Raw genomic sequence first — 22285 nt, 5'->3', positions numbered from 1 at the left:
TTCCCCTCGCTTCTGTAGCTCCTCCCTTTCCGCCTCACTTCCTGCTTGCGACGCCGGGGTGAGTTGTGTCCAAATTGGTGTCGTGCTGTGTGTCGCTTTCTAACAAAAAACGAACGGTTTATTTTTGTAATTCTTGCCTTATATTGTTTACTTTTTATGTACCCTTACTATATTAAGTGTTTTTGGGTTATTTTAACCGCTATTTTGAGCGCTACACGCGTTTTGTTTGACTGACCGTGTTGGCGCGATTTGTTTGAAGCGGTCCTCTTTCATGTCACGTGACCACCATGTCCTTTTTTTTTTTTTTTTTAAGTTTTATAAACCTTTATTTTTAAATTGCAACATTTACAAACAGTCATGTTGGTAAAAAAAAAAAAAAAAAAATGTTTTCTTTCTTTCGTGTCACGTAACTACTACTTCCAGTTGGAAAAAAGTATGTTTTCTTTCTTTCGTGTCACGTGACCACTACTTCCTGTTGGTAAATAAAAGTGTTTTCTTTCTTTCATGTCACGTGATCACCACGTCCTTTTTTTTTTTTTTTTTGAATTTTATGAACCTTTATTTTTTAATTGCAACATTTACAAACAGTCATGTTGGTAAAAAATAAAATAAAAGTATGTTTTCTTTCTTTCGTGTCACGTAACTACTTGGAACAAAGTAAGTTTGCTTTCTTTCGTGTCACGTGACTACTACTTCCTGTTGATAAAAAAAAGTCTTGTTTTCTTTCTTTCGTGTCACGTGACCAACACGTCATGTTGGTAAAAAAAAGTATGTTTTCTTTGTGTAGGCAGCAGATCGCTACACGGAGTCACAGAGAAGGACATAATGTGGTTTTTTGACGTCATTTTCAGGTATGTGTAATACTGTAAATGTGCTTTTATTGAACTCCTTCCCCACGCAGTTCTCCATTTTGACCGCTAGGCGGCAGTGTTTACTCACAAACTGGTTTTCATTGAGGGCCACATTGCAGTCAGAGTGCCGGTTTTAACAGTGAATCATTTACCAATTTGCCTATGCATTTTTTATTATTAAATATATATTTTTACGTAGACTAATAAAAAAAATCTGTATAATTCACATTAAAGTTCTGGTCACCATTTTTTTTATGCAAAATCCACAGATTTTTTTTTTAAACATTATGTTACAGTAGATGGAAAAAGTACCCACTGTTTATTTACCATTTTAAAATGGTACCGCAGTTATTTTACGGCAAAATACTGGCAGCTTAGTTGCCAGAATCTTACTGTAAAACGTCGGTTGTTTGTACAACATACAGTGTTTCCCACACATTCATTTATTTGTGGCGGCCCGCCACGAAAGAATTACGTCCGCCTCTGTTTCACTTTATGTTGCTGGTAAATAATATGGTTGTAGTAGTAGGCTAAAGTGAAATTATTTAGTATGCACTAATTAAAGGGGCAGAGACATTTTAGCTTTTATATTTTATAAGATATATTTTTGTAAGAACCACAATTAATAAATATATTTCAGTGAATAACTTATTGTTCAAATCTGTATATAAATATGTACATAAAGTGTTGTAATTATATTGTAAAATGGATGGATGGACGTTTAAAACAAAACTGTTATTATTAATTAGTAAGTATACATTTTTTGAGCCTTTTTAGAGAAAATTATATCATTGTAGTAAATTTTGCAAATTACTCGATGATGTCATGGTGACCACGCCCCCACCGCCACAGGTATCTTTGCAGTTTATGGGAAACATTGACATATTACTGTAAATAGATCAATAGTACCACTTATGGCTGGGTGATACATGGAATATATACTCGATATATCGCGGGTTTGTCTCCGTGCGATGCAGAAAATGACCATATCGCGATATTCGTTTGCTTTTAGCTGCGGGCATTACACACCAGGCGTTTCTCACTCTTTCTTGTCTCTCCTCCTCACAGAGACATAAAACAAGCGCACCTTGTTACATAGGTCACATAGTGTCGCGGGTGCAACGTCATACGCCCCCGCCGAGCAGACAGGTAGCGGCAAAGCTAAAGCTAGCTGCGGTGTAAGCAGAGCGGTGCGAGTGGTAATACGAGAGAAAGAAGGTGCGAATCTGGTAACAAATGGAGGGAGAAGAATTCATTCCCAAGAAAAACAGCACGGGGTCCATCGTCTGGCGGTGCTTTGGCTTCAAGCGGGAAGATGTTGAACAGACAGTCCATATCCAGTCTTCATTGGCTTTCAATCAAATTCAGTTGAAGATTTTAGTCCTGACTTTGCATGGTGGGGCCCCTCAGTACATCACTGACTTGCTATGCACCTACTCTTCGGGGTCTTCAGGCCAGGGTCTCCTAAAGATCCCAAAAACTCATTTTGAAACCCGTGGAGACCTGGCATTCCAGACTATAGCTCCCAGACTCTGGAATAACTTGCACCAGTCTGTCCGTGATCCTGACTGTGTTGACACTTTTAGGAAACATTTGAAAACTTCTCTTTTTAAAAGCTTTTAGTTAAAGGCCTACTGAAAGCCACTACTAGCGACCACGCAGTCTGATAGTTTATATATCAATGATGACATCTTAACATTGCAACACATGCCAATACGGCCGGGTTAACTTATAAAGTGACATTTTAAATTTCCCGCCACACTTCCGCTTAAAAACGTCTCGGTATGATGACGTATGCGCGTGACGTCAATCATTGAAACGGAAGTATTCGGACACCATTGAAGTCAATACGAAATAGCTCTGTTTTCATGTCATAATTCCACAGTATTCTGGACATCTGTGTTGGTGAATCTGTTGCAATTATGTTCATTGCATTATGGAGAAAGAAGCTGAGCAAGCGAAGAAGAAAGTTGTCGGTGCGAAGCGTCTATTTTGCGAGGGAAGTCAGCAGCAACACGTACACAGCCGGCGCTTCTTTGTTCACATTCCCGAAAGATGAAAGATGCAGTCAAGATCGAAGAACTCGGACAACAGACTCTTACCAGGAGGACTTTGATTTGGATACACAGACGCGATACCGTGAGTGCGCTTCCAAACATTTGATCGCTTGCTATAACTAGCTCGAGCTAGGAGCTAGCATAACAAACACCTAGGTGTTTGTTATGCGGGATTAATTTGTGGCATATTAAATATAAGCCTGGTTGTGTTGTGGCTAATAGAGTATATATATGTCTTGTGTTTATTTACTGTTGTAGTCATTCCCAGCTGAATATCAGGTCCCACCCGCGCGCTTCCAAACATTTGATCGCTTGCCCGTACGTGCGTGTCACGTACGTAACTTTGGCTAAATATATAAGCTTTATGAACCTTGGGTTAGGTGAACGGTCCTTTGGGGTGAGTGTGTGTGTTGTGCAGGTGTTTGAATTGTATTGGCGGGTTTTATGGACGGGATCCCGTTCATAAAACCCGCTCGAGCTATAACTCGCTCGAGCTAGTAGCTAGGAGCTAGCATAACAAACACCTAGGTGTTTTTATGCGGGATTAATTTGTGGCATATTAAATATAAGCCTGGTTGTGTTGTGGCTAATAGAGTATATATATGTCTTGTGTTTATTTACTGTTGTAGTCATTCCCAGCTGAATATCAGGTCACCCCCGGCTCTCACAGCATCTTCCCTATCTGAATCGCTTCCACTCCCCACTCGCACTTTCCTCATCCACAAATCTTTCATCCTCGCTCAAATTAATGGGGAAATCGTCGCTTTCTCGGTCCGAATCTCTCTCACTTCATGCGGCCATCATTGTAAACAATAGGGAACTTTGCGTATATGTTCAATTGACTACGTCACGCTACTTCCGGTAGGGGCAAGCCTTTTTTTTATCAGATACCAAAAGTTGCGATCTTTATCGACGTTGTTCTATACTAAATCCTTCCAGCAAAAATATGGCAATATCGCGAAATGATCTAGTATGACACATAGAATAGATCTGCTATCCCCATTTAAATAAAAAAATGTCATTTCAGTAGGCCTTTAATGCACCTTTTAACTATCATTTTTAATATGATGTTGCCCCTGTTGTTTTAAATTGAATTGTTGTTTTACTTCACCTATGTTCTGTACAGCGCTTTGTCATTTGATCTGTGAAAAGCTTTATAAATAAAATGTACTTACTTACTTTTCAACAAAAACCAAGTATTTCTGTACAGAAATGAAAGGTAAAGCCGCGTGCCTGATTTGTGGTACACAGGTCGCTGTGTTTAAAGATGATCATTTGAATCGCCAATACACGACCAAGTGTAGAGGAACAGTTTTATAATATTTGAGATATTTTTCAAACATAGTGATAGTGTCCGGTTCAAACACTGATGACATCTATTAAACAGACAAGAAGCAAGGAATCATGCAGAGACAGAGTTCAATTTTGCTCAATGAGGCTGTACACTCAGTTACAGTTCCAACCTGCGCCCTAAGGCACAGCTCACATGCTCTACTATTTATTCCGGAGGTCCCTGGTTACATCACTGAGGCTGCTTCTGAAGGAAGGGGGGTCATTTCAGCAGCCCCAGTTAGACACAATATATATATAATATATGATTGAAATGTGCTGATACTCGTGATATCGCCCTGTCTCTGCTTTGTCTGTGTCACGGTACTCGATGTTCGCCCTTGGCAGTCAGTAGGCCGGGTCTGGACACAAACACTTTTGATTGATTCATTGAGACTTTTATTAGTAGGTTGCACAGTGAAGTACATATTCCGTACAATTGACCACTAAATGGTAACACCCGAATAAGTTTTTCAACTTGTTTAAGTCGGGGTCCACTTAAATTGATTCATGATACAGATATATACTATCATCATAATACAGTCATCATATAAGATAATCACATTGAATTATTTACATTATTTACAATCAGGGGTGTGGAGGGGGGGGGGGGGGGTTAGGATATGGACATCAAGTAGTGGACATAGAGAGAGAGAGAGAAAGAGATCATAAGGCATAAGAAAAAGTATCTGCATTTGATTGTTTACATTTGATTATTAGCAATCCGGGGAGGGTGTTAGTTTAGGGTTGTAGCTGCCTGGAGGTGAACTTTTATTGCGGTTTTGAAGGAGGATAGAGATGCCCTTTTTTTACACCTGTTGGGAGCGCATTCCACATTGATGTGGCATAGAAAGAGAATGAGTTAAGACCTTTGTTAGTTCGGAATCTGGGTTTAACGTGGTTAGTGGAGCTCCCCCTGGTGTTGTGGTTATGGCGGTCATTTACGTTAAGGAAGTAGTTTGACATGTACTTCGGTATCAGGGAGGTGTAGCGGATTTTATAGACTAGGCTCAGTGCAAGTTGTTTAACTCTGTCCTCCACCTTGAGCCAGTCCACTTTAGAGAAGTGGGTAGGAGTGAGGTGGGATCTGGGGGTGGAGGTCTAGAAGTAATCTGACTAGCTTGTTCTGGGATGTTTGGAGTTTAGATTTGAGGGTTTTGGAGGTGCTAGGGTACCAGGAGGTGCATGCGTAATCGAAAAATGGTTGAACGAGAGTTCCCGCCAGAATCCTCAAGGTGCTTTTGTTGACCAGAGAGGAGATTCTGTACAGAAATCTCGTTCGTTGGTTAACCTTTTTGATTACCTTGGTTGCCATTTTATCACAGGAAAGGTTAGCCTCTAGAATGGAACCTAGGTGGGTGACCTCATCTTTCCTGGTGATAACAATGTCACCTACTTTTATGGTGAAGTCATTGACTTTCTTAAGTTTGATGTGGGACCCAAACAGGATGGATTCTGTTTTACCCAAGTGTATGGATAGCTTGTTGTCAGCGAGCCAGGTGCAAGTTCACTGATACGAGACGACTCGCAATGCACAGATAGAAAAGTTCAGCACATTTGATAATACAAACCCCGTTTCCATATGAGTTGGGAAATGGTGTTGGATGTAAATATGAACGGAATACAATGATTTGCAAATCCTTTTCAAGCCATATTCAGTTGAATATGCTACAAAGACAACATATTTGATGTTCAAACTCATAAACTTTTTTTTTTGTTGCAAATAATCATTAACTTTAGAGTTTGATGGCAGCAACACGTGACAAAGAAGTTGGGAAAGGTGGCAATACATACTGATAAAGTTGAGGAATGCTCATCAAACACTTATTTGACGTCACGCTACTTCCGCTACAGGCAAGGCTTTTTTTTTATCAGCGAGCAAAAGTTGCGAACTTTATCGTCGATTTTCTCTACTAAATCCTTTCAGAAAAAATATGGCAATATCGCGAAATGATCAAGTATGACACATAGAATGGATCTGCTATTCCCGTTTAAATAAAAACAAATCATTTCAGTAGGCCTTTAACCCCCAATTCCAACCCTTGATGCTGAGTGCCAAGCAGGGAGGTTTTTTATATATATATATATATATATATATATATATATATATATATATATATATATATATATATATATATATATATATATATATATATATATATATATATATATATATATATATATATATATATATATATATATATATATATATATATATATATATATATATATATTAGGGCTGCAACAACTAATCAATTAAAATTGATTATAAAAATAGTTGACGATTAATTTAGTCATCGATTCGTTGGATCTATGCTATGCGCATGCGCAGAGGCTTTTTAAAAAAAAAAAAAAAAATTTAATTTTTTTTAAATAAACCTTTATTTATAAACTGCAACATGTACAAACAGCTGAGAAACAATAATCAAAATAAGTATGGTGCCAGTATGCTGGGTTTTTTTCAATAAAATACTGGAAAGGATAGAAATGTAGTTTGTCTCTTTTATCCGATTATTAATCGATTAATCGAAGTAACAATCGACAGATTAATCAATTATCAAATTAATCGTTAGTTGCAGCCATAATATATATATATATATATATATATTAAAGTACCAATGATTGTCACACACACATTAGGTGTGGCGAAATCATTATCTGCATTTGACCCAACCGATTGGTACCGGGCCGCACAAGAAATTATTATTTTTATTTTATTTTTTATGAAATCAACATAAAAAACACAATATATACATTATATATCAATATAGATCAATACAGTCTGCTGGGATACAGTCCGTAAGCACACATGATTGTATTTATTTATGTAAAAAAAAAAAAAAAAATTATTTTTTTAAATACACCCCCCCACACACACACACACACACCCCACCGGTCCGTGGGACAAATTTTCAAGCGTTGACCGGTCCGCAGCTACAAAAAGGTTGGGGACCACTGCTCTATCGGATAATTGATATATTAGAAATAGCTCCCAGAATGATGCATACAATAACAAACATGATCAGCTCAGTCAAAAGTCAGCGTTTTACATGTGTTTTATATTTCTTTAGATGACTATGTTCATTAAAAATGTGCAATTGCAGTAAAATAATATTCAATTAAAACTTCAGCACAATTGTTCCTTCATTTTTTAATTAAAAAGCAACACAACTATCTCCCTTCCTCTCTTCCTCACATGATAAAAAAAAAAAGTGTCTGACATTAATTATTTGCTATTTTGCAAGCGGGAGGCTGCCCTTTTGCTAAAGGGAGTCATTTATCCCTTCCTGTGATGCCTCAAATGAAATGGGGGGGAACAAAGATGGAGATAATGACGCTCATCACCGACCTGACAAACATCTGTTTTTAAGTGTAAAAAAATAAATAAAAAGTACATTTGCAATTCATAATATCCCGCGTGGCCTTTGGAGACGTCTTTTTGCAAAGGTTGTCGTGGTAACCGTCGGGTTGAGTCTGTGTGGTGACGTCAGTCGGTTTTAGTCTTGACTTTCATCCTGACCCTCCATGTGTTTGTTGCCTTTCATGCTGCATCAATGGAGCTTTGTCTTTGCTTGTGTCCCTTTCCAGCCGACATCCCTATGGTGGAAAAACTACTTATCTCCCTTTCCTCACCATTACTAGAACGCATTTGGGCTTCTTTTTTTTTTTGTCTGACCCGGTGCAAAGCCTGAGTGGGCACGTTAGCGACCTACAAATCCGGTCCTGGAAATCCAAACACACAAAAAGGGGACTGGCTCTTGACTCTTGTTTCCGGGCAAAACTACCAAAGTGTCAGTGGTGGGAGCGTACATAAAAAGTAGCGCCGTGCTAGGAAATGGGTGTCATAAAGGCAGAGTTTATGTGGCCCTACAACCACTGCAGGTGTTGATGTACGTTTACCCTCCTGGGCTTTCACCCGGCAGGCACAAGACATTGAAACAACGTTGAGAACTTGTTGAATTAGGTCCTGACGTTGAGCAACTGAAAACATAACTTTGAAACAACATGCTTGTTGACGACGTTTATTCAATGTCGGGTTCTGACGTTGATTTGACCGTTGAATTTTGGTCATTTCCCAACCAATATTCTACAACACAACGTTGAAACAACATGCTTTTTGACAACGTTTACTCAATGTTGGGTTCAGACGTTGATTTGACCGTTGAATTTTGGTCATTTCCCAACCAATATTCTACAACACAACGTTGAAACAACATGCTTTTTGGCAACATTTAATCAATGTTGGGTTCAGACGTTGATTTGACCGTTGAAATTTGGTCATTTCCCAACCATTATTCTACAACATTGAAACATGCTTTTTGACGACGTTTAATCAATGTTGGGTTCTGACGTTGATTTGACCGTTGAATTTTGGTCATTTCCCAACCAATATTCTACAACACAACGTTGAAACAACATGCTTTTTGGCAACATTTAATCAATGTTGGGTTCAGACGTTGATTTGACCGTTGAAATTTGGTCATTTCCCAACCATTATTCTACAACATTGAAACAACATGCTTTTTGACGACGTTTAATCAATGTTGGGTTCTGACGTTGATTTGGCCATTGAAATTTGGTCATTTTCCAGCCAATATTTTACAACACAAATACAACGTTGAAACAACATGCTTTTTGACGACGTTTAATCAATGTTGGTTTCTGACGTTGATTTGGTCATTTCCCAACCATTATTCTACAACATTGAAACAACATGCTTTTAGACGACGTTTAATCAATGTTGGGTTCTGACGTTGATTTGGCCATTGAAATTTGGTCATTTCCCAACCATTATTCTACAACATTGAAACAACATGCTTTTTGACGACGTTTAATCAATGTTGGTTTCTGACGTTGATTTGGTCATTTCCCAACCATTATTCTACAACATTGAAACAACATGCTTTTAGACGACGTTTAATCAATGTTGGGTTCTGACGTTGATTTGGCCATTGAAATTTGGTCATATCCCGACCATTATTCTACAACATTGAAACAACATGCTTTTTGACAATGTTTAATCAATGTTGGGTTCTGACATTGATTTGGCCATTGAAATTTGGTCATTTTCCAGCCAATATTTTACAACACAAATACAACGTTGAAACAACATGCTTTTAGACGACGTTTAATCAATGTTGGGTTCAGACGTTGATTTGACCATTGAAATTTGGTCATTTCCCAACCATTATTCTACAACATTGAAACAACATGCTTTTTGACGACGTTTAATCAATGTTGGGTTCTGACGTTGATTTGGCCATTGAAATTTGGTCATTTCCCAACCATTATTCGACAACATTGAAACAACATGCTTTTTGACGACGTTTAATCAATGTTGGGTTCAGACGTTGATTTGACCATTGAAATTTGGTCATATCCCAACCATTATTCTACAACATTGAAACAACATGCTTTTTGACGATGTTTAATCAATGTTGGGTTCTGACATTGATTTGGCCATTGAAATTTGGTCATTTTCCAGCCAATATTTTACAACACAAATACAACGTTGAAACAACATGCTTTTAGACGACGTTTAATCAATGTTGGGTTCAGACGTTGATTTGACCATTGAAATTTGGTCATTTCCCAACCATTATTCTACAACATTGAAACAACATGCTTTTTGACGATGTTTAATCAATGTTGGGTTCTGACATTGATTTGGCCATTGAAATTTGGTCATTTTCCAGCCAATATTTTACAACACAAATACAACGTTGAAACAACATGCTTTTAGACGACGTTTAATCAATGTTGGGTTCAGACGTTGATTTGACCATTGAAATTTGGTCATTTCGCAACCATTATTCTACAACATTGAAACAACATGCTTTTTGACGACGTTTAATAAATGTTGGGTTCTGACGTTGATTTGGCCATTGAAATTTGGTCATTTCCCAACCATTATTCTACAACATTGAAACAACGTGCTCTTTGACGACGTTTAATCAATGTTGGGTTCTGACGTTGATTTGGCCATTGAAATTTGGTAATTTTCCAGCCAATATTTTACAACACAAATACAACGTTGAAACAACATGCTTTTTGACGACGTTTAATCAATGTTGGGTTCTGACGTTGATTTGGCCATTGAAATTTGGTCATTTCCCAACCATTATTCTACAACATTGAAATCAATCAATCAATCAATCAATGTTTATTTTTATAGCCCTAAATCACAAGTGTCTCAAAGGGCTGCACAAGCCACAACGACATCCTCGGTACAGAGCCCACATACGGGCAAGGAAAAACTCACCCCAGTGGGACGTCGGTGAATGACTATGAGAAACCTTGCAGAAGACCGCATATGTGGGTAAACCCCCCCCCCCCCCCCCCCCTGAAAGTCCAGTCCACAGTGGATCCAACACATCAGCGAGAGTCCAGTCCATAGTGAGGCCAGCAGGAAACCGTCCCGAGCGGAGACGGGTCAGCAGCGCAGAGATGTCCCCAACCGATGCACAGGCTAGTGGTCCACCCGGGGTCCCGACTCTGGACAGCAAGCACTTCATCCATGGCCACCGGACCTGTGCAACCCCCCCTCCCAAGGAAGAGGGGAGCAGAGGAGAGAAGAAAAGAAACGGCAGATCAACTGGTCTAAAAAGGGGGTCTATTTAAAGGCTAGAGTATACAAATGAGTTTTAAGATGGGACTTAAATGCTTCTACTGAGGTAGCATCTCTAACTTTTACCGGGAGGGCATTCCAGAGTACTGGAGCCCGAACAGAAAACGCTCTATAGCCCGCAGACTTTTTTTTGGCTCTGGGAATCACTAATAAACCGGAGTTCTTTGAACGCAGATTTCTTGCCGGGACATATGGTACAATACAATCGGCGAGATAGGCTGGAGCTAAACCGTGTAGTATTTTATACGTAAGTAGTAAAACCTTAAAGTCGCATCTTAAGTGCACAGGAAGCCAGTGCAAGTGAGCCAGTATAGGCGTAATATGATCAAACTTTCTTGTTTTTGTCAAAAGTCTAGCAGCCGCATTTTGTACCATCTGTAATCTTTTAATGCTAGACATAGGGAGGCCCGAAAGTAATACGTTACAGTAATTGAGACGAGACGTAACGAACGCATGGATAATGATCTCAGCGTCGCTTGTGGACAAAATGGAACGGATTTTAGCGATATTACGGAGATGAAAGAAGGCCGTTTTAGTAACACTCTTAATGTGTGACTCAAACGAGAGAGTTGGGTCGAAGATAATACCCAGATTCTTTACCGAGTCGCCTTGTGTAATTGTTTGGTTGTCAAATGTTAAGGTGGTATTTTTAAATAGATGTCGGTGTTGAGCAGGACCGATAATCAATGTTGGGGTCCGACGTTGATTTGGCCATTGAAATTTGGTCATTTTCCAGCCAATATTCTACAACACAAATACAACGTTGAAACAACATGCTTTTTCCATCCATCCATCTTCAACCACTTATCCGGAATGGGGTCGCGGGGACAACAGCTCCAGCAGAGACCCCCAGACTTCCCTCTCCAGAGCAACATTAGCGACTTCCTCCTGGGGAATCCCGAAGCATTCCCAGGCCAGAGAGGAGACGTGATCCCCCCATCTGGTCCTTGGCCTACCGCGGGGTCTCCTCCCAGTGGGACGTGCAACGAGGACACCCCTAGGGAGACGCTCGTGAGGCATCCGCAGTAGATGCCCGAACCACCTAAGCTGGCTCCTTTCCAAACGAAGGAGCAGCGGCTCTACTCCGAGTCTCTCTCGGGTGACTGAACTTCTCACCCTATCTCTAAGGGAGATGCCAGCCACCCTTCTGAGGAAACTCATTTCGGCCGCTTGTATCCGCGATCTTATTCTTTCGGTCATGACCCACACTTCATGACCATAGGTGAGAGTAGGAATGTAGATAGCTCGGTAGACCGAGAGCTTTGCCTTCTGGCTCAGCTCTCGTTTCGTCACAACAGTGCGGCAGAGAGACTGCAATCAGAATCAGAATCAGCTTTATTGTCATTATGCAGGGTAACGAGATTGAGGCCATTCCATACAGTGCGATAAAACAAGTGTACACTCTATACAGAGGGTGAAATGAATATGTACATGAATATCTACATGAAACAGGGTGGTTGGTGGGATGGGTTATTGCACCGAAGAGAAGGCAGTTATGAGGGTCAATGGGGAAGTCTGTTCAGGGTGGTTATGGCCCTGGGGAAGAAGCTGTTTTTTAGCCTGTTCGTCCTGGTTTTAATGCACCTATAGCGCTTCGCAGAGGGCAGCAGGTGGAACAGGTCAGAGCCAATACTGCCCCAGCTGCTCCCATTCTCCGGCTGATTTCCTTCTCCGTCTTTCCCTCACTCGTGAACAAGACCCCAAGATACTTAAACTCCTCCACCTGGGACAGAGTCTCGTCCTCTACCTAGACTGTACAAACCATCGGTTTCCTGCTGAGAACCATGGCCTCAGATTTGGAGATGCTGATTCTCATTCCAGCCGCTGAACACTGCTGCTGCGAACCGATCCAGTGAGATCTGAAGGTCACGAGCCGAAGGTGCCATCATGACCACATCATCTGCAAACAGCAGTGACGCAACCTTTAGCCCCCCCCCCCCCCGAGACGTATACCCTCTCCGCCATGGTCACGACTCTGCCTAGAAATCCTGTCCATGAAAATCACAAACAAATGCTTTTTGACAACATTTTATCAATGTCGGGTTCTGACGTTGATTTGACCATTGAAATTTGGCAATTTCCCAACCAATATTCTACAACACAAATACAACATGCTTTTTGACGACGTTTATTCAATGTCGGGTTCTGATGTTGATTTGGTAATTTCCCAACCAATATTCCACAACACAAATACAACGTTGAAACAACATGCTTTTTGACAACAATTAATCAATGTCAGGTTGTGACGCTGATTTGACCGTTGAAATTTGGTCATTTCCCAGCCGATATTCTACAACACAAATACAACGTTGAAACAACATCATTTTTGACGACGTTTATTCAATGTCGGGTTCTGACGTTTGATTGGTCGATTGAAACTTTTATTAGTAGATTGCACAGTACTGTACATATTCCGTACAATTGACCACTAAATGGTAACACCCGAATAAGTATTTCAACTTGTTCAAGTCGGGGTCCACGTTAATCAATTCATGGTAACAAAAGAGGGGCTCGTCCGGGATTTAACCATTGAAATGTGGTCATTTCCCAACCAATATTCTACAACACAAATACAACGTTGAAACAACATGCTTTTTGACGACGATTAATCAATGTTGGGTTCTGACGTTGATTTGATCATTGAAATTTGGTCATATCCTAACCAATATTCTACAAAACAAATACAACGTTGAAACATGTTTTTTGACGACGTTTATTCAATGTCGGGTTCTGACGTTTGATTGATTGATTGAAACTTTTATTAGTAGATTGCACAGTACTGTACATATTCCGTACAATTGACCACTAAATGGTAACACCCGAATAAGTTTTTCAACTTCTTTAAGTCGGGGTCCACGTTAATCAAATCATGGTAACAAAAGAGGGGCTCGTCCGGGATTTGACCATTGAAATGTGGTCATTTCCCAACCAATATTCTACAACACAAATACAACGTTGAAACAACATGCTTTTTGACGACGATTAATCAATGTTGGGTTCTGACGTTGATTTGATCATTGAAATTTGGTCATATCCTAACCAATATTCTACAAAACAAATACAACGTTGAAACAACATGTTTTTTGACGACGTTTATTCAATGTCGGGTTCTGACGTTTGATTGGTCGATTGAAACTTTTATTAGTAGATTGCACAGTACTGTACATATTCCGTACAATTGACCACTAAATGGTAACACCCGAATAAGTTTTTCAACTTCTTTAAGTCGGGGTCCACGTTAATCAATTCATGGTAACAAAAGAGGGGCTCGTCCGGGATTTGACCATTGAAATGTGGTCATTTCCCAACCAATATTCTACAACACAAATACAACGTTGAAACAACATGGTTTTTGACGACGATTAATCAATGTTGGGTTCTGACGTTGATTTGATCATTGAAATTTGGTCATTTCCTAACCAATATTCTACAAAACAAATACAACATGCTTTTTGACGACGTTTATTCAATGTTGGGTTCTGATGTTGATTTGACCATTGAGATGTGGTCATTTCCCAACCAATATTCTACAAAACAAATACAACATGCTTTTTGACGACGTTTATTCAATGTTGGGTTCTGATGTTGATTTGACCATTGAAATGTGGTCATTTCCCAACCAATATTCTACAACACAAATACAACGTTGAAACAACATGGTTTTTGACGACAATTAATCAATGTTGGGTTCTTACGTTGATTTGATCATTGAAATTTGGTCATATCCTAACCAATATTCTACAAAACAAATACAACGTTGAAACAACATGTTTTTTGACGACGTTTATTCAATGTCGGGTTCTGACGTTTGATTGGTCGATTGAAACTTTTATTAGTAGATTGCACAGTACTGTACATATTCCGTACAATTGACCACTAAATGGTAACACCCGAATAAGTTTTTCAACTTGTTCAAGTCGGGGTCCACGTTAATCAATTCATGGTAACAAAAGAGGGGCTCGTCCGGGATTTGACCATTGAAATGTGGTCATTTCCCAACCAATATTCTACAACACAAATACAACGTTGAAACAACATGCTTTTTGACGACGATTAATCAATGTTGGGTTCTGATGTTGATTTGACCATTGAAATGTGGTCATTTCCCAACCAATATTCTACAACATTGAAACGACATGCTTTTTGAGGACGATTGTTCAATGTCACACCAGTGAAATTTGGTCATTTCCCAACCAACGACATGGATCCAACGTTGGACATCAAAAAATACAACTATTAAATAAATAAAGCCAATAATGACATTTTTTGTGGTCCCTGAAAATGACCAAATAATTTCGGTATGGGGACTACACTAGTATGAACACATTTTGTTGTAAGTTACACTAATAAATTTGTCTCCGGTCAGTTTTGGCCACATCTTGCATAAGATGTTTCCTGGATTTGAACGTACGTCCAATTTTAGAAGAAAATCCAGGCAACTCTTAATACATGACGCCCCTGGTCCTTGCTCCTAATCAACTTCACGTTCCCCTTCCAGGCTCAACAAGACGATTCACTCGCTTGCGAGCTTCACCCATTTACAGAAGACTCAAGTCTCGCTGGCTCACAGGTACTCGAAACAGACACACTCGAGTTTCAATGACTCACAAGCACTTGAACGAAGACTCAAGTTTCAGTGGCTTTCAGGTACTCAGTCACTCAATTAATCAATCAATCACAATTTATTTGTATAGCCCTTAATCGCAAGTGCCTCAATGGGCCTTAGAAACCCATTGAGGCACTTGTAGCCTGTCCTTGCAAGTAAGTACCTTGTGTCGGGTGCTCTGGCCCCCGAAATACACATTACCTTTACCAAGTTGGCCGGTAGACTGGAGTGTAGGACAAGCTATGGGGCTAAATCTGACTCGAGTTTAAATGGGTAACAGGTAATCTGGTAATACTCCGAGTTCCAAGGACTTACAGATACTCAAAGAAGACCAATTCGAGTTTAAATGGGTAACAGGTAATCTGATAATACTCCCGAGTTCCAAGGATTTACAGATACTCAAAGAAGACCGACTTGAGTTTAAATGATGTACGGGCACTTGAAGAAGATTTGAGTTTCAATATCTCTTAAATTCTCGAGGAAGACAGGCTCAAGTTTCAATGGGTCACAGGTACTCTGAGAAGTTTTACTGGCTCACAGTATTTGAAGAAGACAGACTCGAGTTTCAAGGACTCACAGGCACTGAAACTAAAGTCAAGTTTTTCTGGCCTACAGGTACTTGGAGAAGACACACTTTGAGTTTCAACGGAACAAATGTAATCTGATAATACTCCAAATTCCAAGGATTTACAGATACTCAAACTCTCACTATTATGTTAGATCCACTATGGACTGGACTCTCACTATTATGTTAGATCCACTATGGACTGGACTCTCACTATTATGTTAGATCCACTATGGACTGGACTCTCACTATTATGTTAGATCCACTATGGACTGGACTCTCACTATTATGTTAGATCCACTATGGACTGGACTCTCACACTATTATGTTAGATCCACTATGGACTGGACTCCCACTATTATGTTAGATCCACTATGGACTGGACTCTCCCTATTATGTTAGATCCACTATGGACTGGACTCTCACACTATTATGTTAGATCCACTATGGACTGGATTTTCACACTATTATGTTAGATCCACTATGGACTGGACTCTCACTATTATGTTAGATCCACTATGGACTGGACTCACACTATTATGTTGGATCCACTATGGACTGGACTCTCACACTATTATGTTAGATCCACTATGGACTGGACTCTCACACTATTATGTTAGATCCACTATGGACTGGACTCTCACACTATTATGTTAGATCCACTATGGACTGGACTCTCACTATTATGTTAGATCCACTATGGACTGGACTCTCACACTATTATGTTAGATCCACTATGGACTGGACTCTCACACTATTATGTTAGATCCACTATGGACTGGACTCTCACACTATTATGTTAGATCCACTATGGACTGGACTCTCACACTATTATGTTAGATCCACTATGGACTGGACTCTCACACTATTATGTTAGATCCACTATGGACTGGACTCTCACACTATTATGTTAGATCCACTATGGACTGGACTCTCACAATATTATGTTAGATCCACTATGGACTGGACTTTCAGTGAAAACCATTTCAGGTGACTACCTCCTTGAAGCTTTTTTTTTTAGGATGTGTAGCGAAGCCCACCACTTTGAATTCATCCAAGTTATTTTCTGTCATTCTTTCATCCAATTATTGGCTGTAATTGCAGGTGTGGCAGAGCCCCCCCCCCCCGGGAATACCATCAGATGAGCTCCTCCAAAGGCGCCACTTAATGATGCCTCTCGTCTCGCTAACCCCACGCTGTGACGGTGGTTCGTGGTTGCCTAGCAACCGGCCCTCTCAGCGGAGGTGACAGCATTTGAGTGGGCACCCCTCACCTCTCCATGCTATCCCATCGCGCCTCCTCAACGCGCCCGCCCGCCTCCCCCCACCGTCGCCACCCCAGATGCTCTTCAAGTAAACACACCTCGCCATGTGCAGTCTGTAACCGTGGCAACAGTCGGGCGATACAGCTGCTTCCTGTCTCACTTGTGACCTCGCTGACAGCTAGGTGGCAATTTGCTTGAACGAGTTTTGTCTTCCATCGTCGATACTAAATCATGTATCGCCATCTCACCATTTCGCCCCCAATAGGAAGCACTGGAAATGCTCCCCTGGGTTGTACTAATAAATTGAGGGATCAAAGTCTTTCGCATCCTGCAAATGAAGCACTGGAAATGTTCTATCTGGAAAGAATGGAGGGATGTCTATATTTTCCCAACTTCATCTGAAAGTGTAAGTAAAACAAACTAATGATTTAGGTCTAGTACAGGGGTCGGCAACCCAAAACGTTGGAACTAATCCGTCTGGAGCCACAAACAAGGAAATATATATACGTTTTATAATGCAACACATGACGTAAGTGTCTATATTAGCTATAATAGCTTACAATCAAAATGACTATGTGTAGCAAATCTTTGTTGACAGAAATGTTGAAATGTAATATTTTCTCTACACATTTTTTCAACATTAGAAAACATTAGTAAATCAGAGGCTACACAGAAAGTGAGATAACTCCTGGAAATGACTGTCTTTTAATGGCCAAAGGTATAATGTGTGCGTCCAAGTTGAAGGAAACGGCAGGCTGTCTTCTTTTAATGGATTTATTTCAATCTTGGCAAGCCAGGTAACATTTCCTGTGGTCTGGAACAACATGGCGCACTAACAACTATCAGAAATGCAGCCAATATTACACACAGACAATGTGTCAAGAGACACGCAAAACTAAATTATATACAAAGAGGATCAAAGTAAATTCTATTAAATGAGCTCAAATATAACTACAAATGAGGCATAATGATGCAATATTTACATACAGCTAGCCTAAATGGCACGTTAGCATTGATTAGCTTGCAGTCATGCAGTGACCAAATATGCCTGATTAGCACTCCACACAAGTCAATGACATCAACCAATCTCCTCTCTTGTGCATTCACGCACAGTATAAAACATTTGGCAGACAAAATGAGACAAAGGAGTGGAAGATTTTACATGTAAACAAACTGTTGCGTCACAGTCCACACTATGGTGAGTTCAAGAACTGCTGAAATTAGCAGGACAAAACGATGCTCACCAAATAATCATATTAAACATTAAACAGTGGGCTTTCTAACAATTGGGAAGGTTTGTGTCATGTTTGTCCTCAAACAAAAACCATACTAAAACAAAAAAAAAAAGATTTTCCCCCATCTTTTTCCATTTTCAATCTTTTTTGAAAAATGCTCCAGGGAGCCACTAGGGCGGCACTGAAGAGCCGCGGGTTGATTTATTTCAATCTTGGCAAGCCAGGTAACATTTCCTGTGGTCTGGAACAACATGGCGCACTAACAACTATCAGAAATGCAGCCAATATTACACACAGATAATGTGTCATGAGACATGCAAAACTAAATTATATACAGAGGATAAAAGTAAATTATATTAAATGAGCTCAAATATAACTACAAATGAGGCATAATGATGCAATATTTACATACAGCTAGCCTAAATGGCACGTTAGCATTGATTAGCTTGCAGTCATGCAGTGACCAAATATGCCTGATTAGCACTCCACACAAGTCAATGCCATCAACAAATCTCCTCTTTTGTGCATTCACGCACAGTATAAAACATTTGGCAGACAAAATGAGACAAAGGAGTGGAAGATTTTACATGTAAACAAACTGTTGCGTCACAGTCCACACTATGGTGAGTTCAAGAACTGCTGAAATTAGCAGGACAAAACGATGCTCACCAAATAATCATATTAAACATTAAACAGTGGGCTTTCTAACAATTGGGAAGGTTTGTGTCATGTTTGTCCTCAAACAAAAACCGTACTAAAACAAAAAAAAAAGATTTTCCCCCATCTTTTTCCATTTTCAATCTTTTTTTAAAAATGCTCCAGGGAGCCACTAGGGCGGCACTGAAGAGCCGCGGGTTGCTGACCCCGGTCTAGTATATACAGTATTCTTTTAATTTCATGATTCAGTAAAACAATGTCGAGTATTTCAGTTAGCAATGCTATCTTCAGTATGTAGTAAATGTAGTTGTTTCCTCTTTTCAGGTTACAGTCCACTTGCATCGTCGGTTTGTAGCCAGTGGGTGCAGTGACAGGCCGGATCCAGCAGATGGCGCTACAATGCAAAATCATCAGACGGTGAATATTTTCATTTAATTTTTAAAATTTTCGGCGCTGTGAGTTGATTGTGAAATTTGTAAGTTCTGCCTAGCAACAAGTGACCAGTTTATTTATTTATTTTATTTTTTTGTCCTGTCCAGCCACTCCGGCAAATCACATTGTTGATGATCATGTCTGCTGTACACATTTAATTTATCAAATGGATTTTTATTCATGTTTGGCACAACCGGAGCAGGAGCAGGAGGGGATAGAAAGAAGGAAAAATAGAAGACAGAGGGGGAAATTGCGGGAATAAGATAGACAACAACAACAACATCATCAAATAGGATATGTACAAATATGAGACGAAAAATGATAGGTAAGAAGCAGTTAAATAACACAGAAATGACAATGAACATTATTACACTACAAATGGAGCAATACAAATAACACTGTTGATAACGAATAATAATAATAATAATAATTACCTCAGTTGTCAATAATACAACTGTTTCAGATGTAACAATAGGTATACTGTATGTTATGAAAACTTGAACCACAAATGAAAGTACATAAATGGAGGGGAAGAAAGTGAACGAAATTAACCTTGTAGTTTGTTATAGTCATAGTAGGTTACGCTTTGTCAGTGTGTCGCGTTTTAACCTGTTTCCCCAGACCAATAAATTAGATTGAATGTATTTCACTTTTTAGTATATATATATATATATATATATATATATATATATAAAATTAATTTTGAATGATTTTATTTTTATTTCGTTTTTGCAGTTTCCGATAAAATGTTGGTTATTCAGCTACATCAAACGGTCACTATAATTTAAACAATTCACAAAGGTTTTAATTTCACAAAATTACAAAACACACCCCCTTTTTTTCCAAAATAAACACAATTTGTATAGTGAACGTCGTATATAAAAACAAAAAAACACTCCCATCTCTATACTCGAATGTATACATACACAAGATAATCATACTACAGATACAGTACAAAGGTTTTGATTTCACAAAATTACAAAACACCCCCCCCTTTTTTTCCAAAATAAACACAATTTGTATAGTGAACGTCGTATATAAAAACAAAAAAACACTCCCATCTCTATACTCGAATGTATACATACACAAGATAATCATACTACAGATACAGTACAAAGGTTTTGATTTCACAAAATTACAAAACAGCCCCCTTTTTTTCCCAAAATAAACACAATTTGTATAGTGAATGTCGTATACATTAAAAAAAAACACTCCCATCTCTATATTCGAATGTATACATACACAGATAATCATACTACAGATACAGTACAAAGGTTTTGATTTCACAAAATTACAAAACACCCCCCCTTTTTTTCCAAAATAAACACAATTTGTATAGTGAATGTCGTATATATATTTAAAAAAACACTCCCATCTCTATATTCGAATGTATACATACACAAGATAATCATACTACAGATACAGTACAAAGGTTTTGATTTCACAAAATTACAAAACAGCCCCCTTTTTTTCCCAAAATAAACACAATTTGTATCGTGAATGTCGTACATATATTAAAAAAAAACACTCCCATCTCTATATTCGAATGTATACATACACAAGATAATCATACTACAGATACAGTACAAAGGTTTTGATTTCACAAAATTACAAAACACCCCCCCTTTTTTTCCCAAAATAAACACAATTTGTATCGTGAATGTCGTATATATATTAAAAAAAACACACTCCCATCTCTATATTCGAATGTATACATACACAAGATAATCATAATACACATACAGTACAAAGGTTTTGATTTCACAAAATTACAAAACACCACCCCTTTTTTTCCAAAATAAACACAATTTGTATAGTGAACGTCGTATATAAAAACAAAAAAACACTCCCATCTCTATACTCGAATGTATACATACACAAGATAATCATACTACAGATACAGTACAAAGGTTTTGATTTCACAAAATTACAAAACACCCCCCCCTTTTTTTCCAAAATAAACACAATTTGTATAGTGAATGCCGTACATATATTTAAAAAAAACCACTCCCATCTCTATATTCGAATGTATACATACACAAGATAATCATACTACAGATACAGTACAAAGGTTTTAATTCCACAAAATTACAAAACAGCCCCCTTTTTTTCCCAAAATAAACACAATTTGTATAGTGAATGTCGTATACATTAAAAAAAAACACTCCCATCTCTATATTCGAATGTATACATACACAGATAATCATACTACAGATACAGTACAAAGGTTTTGATTTCACAAAATTACAAAACACCCCCCCCTTTTTTTCCAAAATAAACACAATTTGTATAGTGAATGTCGTATATATATTAAAAAAAAACACTCCCATCTCTATATTCGAATGTATACATACACAAGATAATCATACTACAGATACAGTACAAAGGTTTTGATTTCACAAAATTACAAAACAGCCCCCTTTTTTTCCCAAAATAAACACAATTTGTATCGTGAATGTCGTACATATATTAAAAAAAAACACTCCCATCTCTATATTCGAATGTATACTTACACAAGATAATCATACTACAGATACAGTACAAAGGTTTTGATTTCACAAAATTACAAAACACCCCCCCTTTTTCCCAAAATAAACACAATTTGTATAGTGAATGTCGTATATATATTTTAAAAAAAACACTCCCATCTCTATATTCGAA

The 22285-nt window shown here is 38.7% G+C and overlaps 1 long non-coding RNA gene across 2 annotated transcripts in view; it reads left to right on the top strand.

The window, feature by feature from the left end:
- Positions 1-786: 786 nt before the first annotated feature.
- Positions 787-22285, top strand: part of LOC133640934 (uncharacterized) — a 66951-nt gene continuing 45452 nt past the window's right edge. The window contains exons 1-5 of one of the 2 annotated variants that reach the window (XR_009824227.1): positions 787-851; positions 15364-15435; positions 17141-17482; positions 17566-17706; positions 19517-19609. This is a non-coding gene — a long non-coding RNA (uncharacterized LOC133640934). Of the gene's footprint in view, positions 852-15363; positions 15436-17140; positions 17483-17565; positions 17707-19516 lie in introns of both variants that reach the window. The other variant, XR_009824226.1, reaches the window with a different exon arrangement.

Source organism: Entelurus aequoreus, linkage group LG23, assembly GCF_033978785.1.
Source record: "Entelurus aequoreus isolate RoL-2023_Sb linkage group LG23, RoL_Eaeq_v1.1, whole genome shotgun sequence".
Classification (NCBI taxonomy): Eukaryota; Metazoa; Chordata; class Actinopteri; order Syngnathiformes; family Syngnathidae; genus Entelurus; species Entelurus aequoreus.
This window is presented reverse-complemented; position numbering and strand designations above follow the sequence as displayed.